Source organism: Solanum verrucosum, unplaced genomic scaffold, assembly GCF_900185275.1.
Source record: "Solanum verrucosum unplaced genomic scaffold, falcon-dt-bn FXZP01000145.1, whole genome shotgun sequence".
Lineage (NCBI taxonomy): Eukaryota > Viridiplantae > Streptophyta > Magnoliopsida > Solanales > Solanaceae > Solanum > Solanum verrucosum.
The window spans coordinates 605,045-615,000 of NW_026020698.1; the positions used below are offsets into that span (position 1 = coordinate 605,045).

General features: G+C 35.4%; 1 pseudogene; it reads right to left on the reverse strand.

Annotated features, from left to right (window-relative positions):
• Positions 1-1,089: 1,089 nt before the first annotated feature.
• Positions 1,090-4,297, reverse strand: LOC125812358 (E3 ubiquitin-protein ligase UPL5-like; annotated as a pseudogene).
• Between the last annotated feature and the right edge of the window lie 5,659 nt (positions 4,298-9,956).

Genomic DNA, 9,956 nt, shown 5'->3' on the forward strand with positions numbered 1-9,956 from the left:
GTTTGGCTGTCCGATTAGTTTCCCTTAATTGAAGTAAGGTCACAGTGAAGCAGGAAAGGAAAGATTTGAGATGCACAATTACGAAAAAAAGATTGAAGGTGTGCATTATGTTTATTTGTAACTTGCTGGACAAATTTGAGTCGTGTCTAAAGAAACTGGAAAGACAACAAGAAGATGTAATTCTATTGTACTCTTGTTGGTTTTGGTAACAAGGAAATATATATGCATTCCATTTGTTTTAGTTCTGAAAGAGTTAAGAAGCATTTCAAATCCCATATATAGGCAGTTTTCTCCTATATTGTTCGAGTTTTGTAAGATTCTAAGAGGGGTAGTGGGTGCTGATAATGCTTTGTAAATATTTTTCTGGAGTAGTTTAGCTGCAATGATGAAGGGGTATGTCAATGATGTTAAGTGTGTGTTAAGATTGCATGATACTTTTCCTTTTGTTCGTGAGTTGGAAACAAGGTTATCACATGCTTTAGAATTGTGTGCGCAATCAGCTGAGTTTATACAGTTATCAGAGAGTGATGTGTGTGAGTTTATTAAGTTCATGCATCCGGTAAAATTTGCAATGAGGTGTCAAAAAGTATTGGGCAGTTCGGTCAGTTTCCCTTCCTTGATGCAAGATAAAGTAGGAAAAAGGTGTGTATCATGTTTTTTGTGACAAGCTAGAAAATTGGAGTTGTGTCTAAAGGAACTAGAAAGCCAGCTGGGTTTGGTAAACAAATAAAGGTGTGAGCCTATTGTATGTTGTTGGTCTCGGTATATTTTAATTCTAAAAGAGTTAAAAGCATTTCAAAGTTTTATAAGAGTTTGGAGGAAATGTTTTGGGAGAATTTGAGGTAAAGAAGAGTTGCATTGTGCTTTTTGATAGGTGAACTTTCAGAAAAGTCTATAGAATATCAGTGGATTCTTGAGCACAGGTAAGTAACACATTTTAAGATAAGGCAGCATTTTGCCTTGAAGATGCTTTGAGAAGGGAGACACAAGAACGAGGAGCTTTACGAGATGCTCATTTGCAGGTCTCATTTGTTTGAAGAATCATTTGAGTATATTGGACATGTGAGTCCTAGGTCCCTGTGAGGCCAATTATTTATGCAACTTTTGAATGAAGAAGCTATCGGGCCTGGTGCTTTCTTATTCATTCTTAAATTGTAGGAATAAATTTCCTCGCACCGATCAAGGATCCACATGTCCAATTTCCTCAAATAATTCTTCCAACAAATGGGACCTACAAATGAACATCTTGTATAGCTCCTCATTCTTGTCTTTCCTTTCTCGATGCATCTTCAAGGAAAAACATTGCCTTATATTAACTGAGTAACCTCTATGTGCTCAAGAATCCACAGATAATCTCTAGACAATTTTGACAGTCTAACTATCAAAAAGCAGAATGCAACTCTTCTTTGCCTCATTTTCTCCCTATACATATCCTCCAATCCCTTATTCAACTTTGAAATGCTTTCTAACTCCATTAGAATTAAAAGATAGTGGGACTAACGTACAATAGGCTCATCTCTTTCTTTGTTAACCAAACCAACTGGCTTTCCAGTTCCTTTAGACACAGCTCCAATTTTTCCAGCAAGTCACAAAAAACACGATGCACACCTTTAATCTCAAATCTTTCATTTCCTGCTTCATCTTGTATCAAAGAAGGGAAACTGACTGGACTGCCCAATGCTTCTTGACGCCTTATTGTACACTTTACCAAATGCATGAACTTAATAACTATATAAACTCAATTGATTGCACACTCAATTCGAAAGCATGCTATAACCTTGTTACCAACTCGTGAACAAAAGGAAAACATCCTGCAATCTTAACACACACTTCACATCATTGACATACCCCTTCATCATTTCAGCTAAAATACCCCAGAAAAATATATACAAAGCATCATCAACATCCACTACTCCTCTTAGAATCTTACAAAACTCGAACAATATAGGAGAAAACTGCCTATATACGAGATTTGAGATTCTTCTTAACTCTTTCAAAACTAAAAAAAACAATAACCAATAAAGTACAATAGGTTCACCTCTTCATTTTTTATCAAATCCAGCTCACTTTCCTCTTTCATTAGACACAACTCTAATTTGTCCAAGTTACAAAATACATGATGCATATCTTCAATCTATTTTTTGTAATTGTGCATCTCAAATATTTGCCTTGCTGCTTCACTATTACATTGTTTCAATTAAGGGAAACTAATCATAGAACCTAATGCTTCTTGAGGGCATATTGCACACTTCATGGGATGTATAAACTTGATAAACTCATTTACTTCACAACCTCATATATAACTCTATAAACTGAACTGATCACACACTCAATTAAACTTGTTTCCAACTCGTGAACAAATGTCAAATATCCTATAATATTATCACATCCCTAACATCATACAACTCCATCATAGCCTCTAAAATACTCCTAAAAAATATACAAAGCAGCATGAACACCAGCAACCCCTCTCACAAATTTATAGAACTCTAACAATATAGGAGCACATTCCATATATATTGTTATGGGGTGGGGAAACATGTATTACATGAATCTATAAATTGAAAAATGCATCCATGAGTAACTTGTGTGATAAATATAGAAGGAAATATATAAATCTTTACCATAGCTGCAGGAATAGAGGTGTGACTAAATATTAGGAAATATGCATTAGATCCACTAGTATCATCCTTTAGGGTCATTGTGAGAAGCATGGTAAGAATCTTCGTCATTTAAGAGATATTATAATTAATCGCTCGATAATCATTGTAGTTGCATAGGTCATGAATAAGAAAGTTTAATTCATATATATGCTACGTGCTTCACAGTTTCCCAAAGAGTTACATGGTGTCGTTGTTTTGGATATCACGCTCAGTATCATTTGGGCCAAATGAAGTTGTTTCCCACCGTAGTGTGATCGTTGCTCGATAAATAATACTCTAAAGGTCTATTGGATTGGTCAGATTTCATTGATCCATTGAATTTTATGATTAACTGAGGCAATTGAGTTGAGGAATTAGCTTGACAGACTAGAGTTTCTCCGCCGAAAACATACAAATGCAGAATTGAATAGAGCTGACAGATAAAGAGAGATGGTTTCATCTTTTCGGACCCTCGTGGTAGTGGCATAATCATCAAACTTGTGTTTGATGTTGTGTTATGGTGTAGCTGCGGCGCCAGTGGAAGTTGGGAGTAGGAAGAATTGTTTGAATTTGATATCTGATGTGTTTAAAGCAATGATATATGAGGAGTCTCCGGTCAGGGAATCAACAACATTATTTTGTTAATATAGTGAAATTTGTCGCCTTCCCTCCACCACCCCTCCCTAACTTGCCTATTAAGTCTCAACCATTATCCCTCGTATACCTCCCTCCCTCTGGCACCATGCGTGCAAAATCAAATGAAAAATCCTCCTCCTTATGAGTTGAGTAGAAAAATACAATGATAAAAGTATTTAAGTTCTATTATAAATGTCATCGTATAATTGGATTCAAATGTAATTGTGACGTGGTAATCATGTGACAGGGGCTGCTCAATAACATTTGTGGGCTAAAGCAAAACTTTATAAGAGGCCTTACTTCTTTTTGAAAAAAAAAGAAAGAAATTTCTCATGTCTATTCTTATGTAAAGTCTTTTTTTCTAGTTTTTTAGCTAAAAGTTAGTAATCGTCGTTTTTCTTAATATAACTATTTCTCTATTAATTCTTTTACTATTCACAATATAGTCAATCCATTAAATCTTTCTTAAAACATCATCTAAAGATCTCCTTCTTATATTGTATTCAAATTCATTTCTCTTTTTTTATTTTAAGTTTGTGCAATGTTATTCATATTTTATTGTTAATGCATTTGACTTCTAATCAAACCCAGTTGAAGTTGACCTAATATAGCCATTAAAATCTCTACCAATGAAAATCTTCTCGGTGTTCGGTATACCACTCACTACCTCGTCCAAATCCTCCCAAATAAACTTTTTGGCATCCTCATCTAGGCTCACTTGATGCACATAAGTACTAATGGCATTCAAATTTATCCTACCAACGACTAGCTTAATCGTCATGATCCTATAATTGATCCTCCTAACCTCCACCACTCACTCCCTAAAGTCCTCGTCCACTAGAACGCCTACTTTATTTCTATCCCTTGAGCCTCTTGAATACCATAACTTAAACTTGTCCATATCACTCACCTTGGTACCTACGCATCTGGTCTCCTAGACACAAGGTATATGTATCTTCCACTTCTTGATGATCTTCACCAACTCTATGGGTTTTCCCATTAGCGACCCTGTGTTCCATGACCCTACTCTCAGCATAGAAGAAACCTTAACCCCCTTACCCTTACTTCCCCTCGCCCCCGGCCTCAACCGAAGACATGACCATAGTCTACCATCATTCCTAATATGTAAATGAAATATGAATCTACTAAACTATTGAATAAAGTGGAGAGTCTAGGACCAATTAACAATACCAAAAATTGAAAAAAAATGAAAGATAATATAATGGATGAACAAAAGCAACCAGCTCTAGAAACCACAGGAATTATGCAATATATGGCGCTATATGTGGATCAAGAACCAAAGTCACATAGAGAAAAGTGAACAAGATATAGAGATATATAGTAATATATTAACATAAGATGTTATATCGAGTAAGATTTTGATGATTGACAAATAGGGAAATAGATGCGGGGAGCCGATTACTGAAATATGTTCCTATCACACAGAGTCTAACTGGGATTAGGAGAAGAGGTATCACATGAAGAAAAAGTATTAAAGGCGGTGGACGAAGTATGTTTATGACAAAAGACTTGCTTAAATAAAGTTTCCGTTCATAGTGGAAGTCTACAAGGAAAGCAAAGTCGTATAAGGAAGGGCACTCACCCCGACTCAAAGAAGGAGAAGTCTTGCATCTATAAATACAGTACGAGTTTCACAAATAAATTTACACACAAACATAGAGATCTACAAGTAGAACATAATGAAATAAGTGAGAGATCATATTTGAGATAAATCTGATTGAAGATTCAAGTACAATTGATATCGACAAACAAGATTGTAGAATGCTAACTCTGTAAATGCTGACTCTCATAGAAAATGTTCAAGATTTGAATGATAGCAGGGACCAGTTGCAATTTAGATACATTGATCTTGAAAAAATCAACATTGGTCTAGAGGAAAACCAATTCATACGAGGAAAAGGTTGACCAACTTGATTCTTGTAACTTGTCTCTTAAAACTGAAATCTTGAAATTTAAGTGTCATTGGTAAAGGGAAGGTCAAGATTAGTGACGACCTTATCAGATGTGAACAGAATCTTAAGAGACTTAAAACTGAATTGTTTTCAGAAAAAGAAAAATCTATTAGAATTAATCAGGAACTGGCTAGAACTAAATATGACCTTGAGAGAGCAAATAAATGGACTCAGTCATCCATGATTATGACTCAACTGAGTAACAACACACATAGGGCCAAAACTGTAAATAACACTCTAGGGTTGCATGTCCAAAAGCAAGAGCTAACATTAATAAAAACATCGAAGGAACAGGAATGTGCAAAAGAAATAACCTTGAAATACTTTACCAAAATGGATGAATTGAGATCTCACTCATCCTTCTGATCCAAGGAAAGGACCTCAAGTTAATTTGGGCTCCTAAATCTATCCCTTGAAATTTGATGGAAAAAGGGAAAGAAAGCAAGCAATACTGGTACATGGATACTGCTTACTCAAGACATATAATTGGAAACAAATAAAAATTCCTCTCCCTTGAATAAGGGAAGGGTGGAATGGTTTCATTTGATGGTGGAAAAAAAGGAAAAATCAAAGGCATTGGCAAGACAGGTAAATGTGATAAACACGCAATCGAAAAGGTATACAATGTTGAAGGACTGAACCACAATCTACTCAGTGTATCGCAGCTCTATGATAAAGGAAACAAGGTAACCCTCTACTCTGCATGTGTTGAACTGATAAACCTGAAAACTAGGAGACGGTCTTGACTTGACAAATATACAAGCATGTGTACATTTTTTATATTGCAAAGGTACTTGTTGAAGATTGTGTATGACTAAGAGGCCATTTGGATTGGCCAAAAAAGTAGCTTTTAAGTCAAAAAATAAAAAGTCAAACTTAAATAACTTTTAAGTCAAAAATAAGAAGTAGGGAGAGTCCTACTTTTGATTTTAAACTTTTTAAAGTCATTGTAAACTTATTTTAAGTTATATTTAACATTTCTAAACACTCTCAAAAGCTAATAATGACTTGGAAGTATGTTTGACCAACTTTTCTATCAGTTCAAACAGAGTCTAAGTGTGATGCACAAATATCTTCTGCTATGGCACAAGGACTTGGACATGCTAGTCATGTTCAGCTAAACGAGCTCAACTCCAAGGAATTGGTGATAGGAATCCCTAAAACTGAGTTCAAGGAAGACAAGTTTTGTGAAGCATGGTATAAACATCTTTTAAATCCAAACAAGTCATCAACTCAACAAGATCCTTCGAACTGGTAAAAAGTAGAGGAGGCAGATATATGTTTGTACTAGTTGATAACTACACAAGGTTTACTTGGACAGTTCTTGCTTCTAAAGAAGATGCATTTGAGGCATTCTACACTTAAGTGAGAAAATTGGAAAGGAAACTTGATAAACAACTAGCTACAATTAGATCTTACCATGGAACGGAATTTGAAAATACAATTTTTGTACAATATTGTTCCTCTCATGGTGTTGATCATAATTTTTCTGCTCCTTGAACCCCTCAACAAAATGGAGCTATTGAAAGGAAAAATATAACTCTGCAATAGGTGGCTAGTACTATGATGATAGCTTGCTACATAATCAATAGATGCATGTCCAATCCTATGTTAGACAAAACTGCCTATGAATTACTCAAAGGTAAAAAACCTAACATCTCTCACCTAATAGCCTTTCGATGCAAGTGCTATATCCAAAATAATAGAAATAACTTGTTAGGAAACTTCGATGCTAGAAGTTATAAAGAATTATTTCTAGGATATTCTTCACAGAGTAAAGCTTATAGGGTGTTAAGCAAAAAATATATGTGTGTTGAAAAAAGTGTGCATGTAGTCTTTGATGAGAGATATGTTATACCTAACCAAAGTTTGCAGGATGATGATGAACTACCAAGGACTTCTGAATTAATTGTCTAGGAACTAGTGAAAGAAATAGGCTCCACCCTTATAAGAAGGATGACACAACTTCCACTCTTGTGACAATGATGACATCTCAGATAAGGCACACTTAATTGATCTGTAACACACGAGAACCTGGAAAGGAGAAGTGCAGAATTGGTTATTGGTGCACGTTTGTACAAGGCTACCTACACGTCGTATAAGGTCATATGGTCTGTAGGAGGATAGTCGTGGAAAGGGGTCCTAGAAATTTGAAATTTTCAAGTCTCTAAAGATTGGCATGGACCAACAGGACTGTCCATAGGAGTGTATACGGTCCATAGAAGGTGGTTCGCAGGTGAGGTTCAAACTTGGTGAAATTTTGGGTGCCCTTGGGTAGTAAGTGAGGGCCTACGGCCCATGGAAAGGTCGACAGACCATAGGAAGTGGTAAGTGGTACGTGGTCTGTGACCTTGATTTGTAGTTCTCCAACAAAGCCACATATGGTTGACCAGGATGGTTCATAGGATCTTGTACAGTACATGGTCCCGTAGGGTTCCTCGAAAGCTTTTAACTCAAGGTCATATGGGTCTTTCCCTACTCTTTTAATGCCTAAATTGTGTCATTTCTAGCCTATATCTAGGTCCTATTACTGATTTTAATCTTCAAAAACTACTCATTGACTCAAAACCCCAAAAGCTCTCAAGGCGTATTCTCCAAATTATCTCCAAGGATTCAAGAGGATTTCTAGGGTTCTTCAAGTTCCAAGCTTCCTTCTACAATTCAAAATCTAGGGTTCTCAAAGGTATGTCTAAAATTCATAAAGGGATCATTTTTCATCCATTGAGTCCCAAGATTTTTCTATTTCTATTCTATGATTTCAACCCAAATTCTAGGGTTTTGCATAATTTTTCATGTGTTCAATTGTTTATGACTAATTTCATTATATTCAATCTTATTATGTATGATTTGATCATAATCGCATGTTTGCAATGATTTTCATATGAACTCATACTATATATCTATTTTATGATTATGAACTATGTTTTGAGATTATGCATGCATTCTGAATTGAGAAATTTTATGAATCAAAGATGCTTTAGATAAAGTATCAATACGTTTTATGAAAATTTTCTTCCAATTGAAGTATTCTCATTTTGAAAATATTATCATGATTTTGATGCTTAATATAAGTGTCTTTATGAATATGTTATGAAATCATGATTTTGAAAGGAGCTATTCTATGATATAAAGTTTATGATTGGATTGGTAATACTAGATCCATACCTTTCCAAATATTATTATATGATTACTTACCTTTCCATTGGGAGTTTACTTCGCACCGAGTGAACTTTGGGATGGAGGCTCACCCGTTAGTAGATGTGAAGTTCTTTAGTAGCAATCCCTTTGTCCCATAATTATGTGCCCTGGAGGAATTTGTCTTAGAAAGACATTATCTAGTGGATCCACCTAAGCTTAATAACATGGTCCTTACCTTGGAAAGTAGGACACTCTCTTTTCAGTGTGAGAGTAGTAGGCCGGACTTTATGTTATAGCTCACATGGTTTATGTGGGTTAATGATAAACATCCCAAAAAAGCTTATGGTTTTCTCAAAGAGTTTATCACTTCCTCAAAAAAAACTATGATTTAAGCTTATGTTATGATTTTCAAGTATTGCGTTGACCTTGTACCGTGTTTATGAATTTAGCTTATCAAGATTGAACATGCTTTACTTGGTCATGCATTATAATGTTTTCAACACTTATCATGCTTCATATTTATGTTTATGCATTTTCCTCATATTCAATACATTCCAAGTACTCACACATATATCTCCTGTGCCTATATTGCTACATAATATAATGTCCGACATTCCTCCATTCGACCGTAGCTAGTTGATTGATTCAACTTTGTTTAGATTGTGGTGAGTCCTCATGGTTCAAGGGCATCATCACAAACTATGAGTTCCTTGTATATTTTAGTCTTTTCAATTTTCAGACTTATTTCTTGAGGTGGGGATTGTCTTAGTCACACTCATGATAGTAGAGTCTTTTTGTCAAACTTAGTATGACTCCACATTTACAGTCTTGTACTTATATTCTTTTATGTTGAGATGTTAGCTTGGAGACTTATCTTTCTGCTTTGTGGTTTATTTATATTATTTTGTACTCATAGTGTCATGATTATGTCAAATGGCTTGTTTAGGGTCTCTCGGGATCCTATTTGTCATGTGACATCTAGGGGTAGTTTGGGTCGTGACATCATCAAATGGTGGAAATTGAAATAATCCATCAACAGAACAAGATAACCAAATAGTATAATCAAAAGACCTAGTCCCCAATGGATACCAATATCAAGGATCATATCCAATTGAAAACATTCTCACAGACCTTGATATGGAATAACCACTAGATTAGGACTAAAAAATCTATGTACATTCAATGTTTTTCTGTCTATGTTTGAACCAAAGAAAATCAACGAAGCTCTACAAGATGCAGGTTAGATCATTGCCATGGAAGAAGAACTCAATAAATTTGAAAAAAGCAAAGTGTAGCACCTGGTACCATGCCCAAAAAATTGACTACCATTGGAGCAAAGTGGGTCTTCAAAAATTAGCTAGATTAAAATGGAACTATCACAAGGAAAAAAGAAAGGTTGGTGGTGCAAGAATACAATCAGGAAGAGGGCATATACTATGATGAAACGTTCACGACTGTGGCTAGATTGGAGTCAATCAGACTCCTTATAGAATTTGCTACTTAAAGGGAGTTCGCACTTTGTCAAATGGGTGTGAAGAGTGTACTTATTCATGGGATACTGAAGGAA